Here is a 922-nt window from a genome sequence, read left to right as displayed (position 1 = left end):
TAATTTATCTATTGATTTGTGGTTAATATTGGTTCTCACAGTTGCCACAAACTAATTAGTTCTCATTTGATTAGGCCCCTATATATATATATATATATATATATATATATATATATATATCAAATGGAGATGACCTCTAAATTTCTTGGGCATAAAAGGCTCAAATGGAGAAGAAGATGCAGGAGCAGTGGCATTTGTTGGGATAGAGGTCAAAGAAGAAGCAGATGTTAGAGTTTCATGATGAAAAAGGGAATGTTAAATCTAAATGTTCACGACTGTATGCACATGTACATGTAACACATGTTCATCGTTTTCATTTTATGCAATGCTGAAATTTGATTCAGTTGTTCATCTCTGCAAATATGTGTTTTCTGGGGTTTTATGCATACGTGGATACAAGTATGCCATTTTTAAGCTTACTTAAATAACATTAACTTCCCTTTTATTTACAAGTATTGTCATTTTCATTCAGGCCTTTGATTCAACTGTTCATCTTTGCAAATATTTATTTTTACACACGTAAATACACGAGATGAATTCAAGCATTCATCTATATCTCTCTCTACTCTGGTTTTTTTGGGTTTTATGCAAACGTGAATATGATTTCTCGTTCGCATTTTCGCACTACTCAAGAAAAATACATTGAACGTGTCTCAATCACATATTCATTCATCCCATAAAATTGAAGGACATTTAATATTGTGATTCATTCACATGTGCATATTACCTAAAAAATGAAGGGTAGTGAATACAACGACTCATTCACACATGTATACAACCCGGTAAAATGAATGAGGGTGAATACGGCGACTAACTCGCATGTGTATACAACTAAAAAATTTAAAGACGATGAATATGAAGATTCATTCACCGATCCATGCAGCCCAAAAATCGAAAGATGATGAAGACGGTGATTCATTCA

This window comes from Cynara cardunculus (assembly GCF_001531365.2).
Source record: "Cynara cardunculus var. scolymus isolate 2C chromosome LG 8, CcrdV1, whole genome shotgun sequence".
Classification (NCBI taxonomy): Eukaryota; Viridiplantae; Streptophyta; class Magnoliopsida; order Asterales; family Asteraceae; genus Cynara; species Cynara cardunculus.
This window is presented reverse-complemented; position numbering follows the sequence as displayed.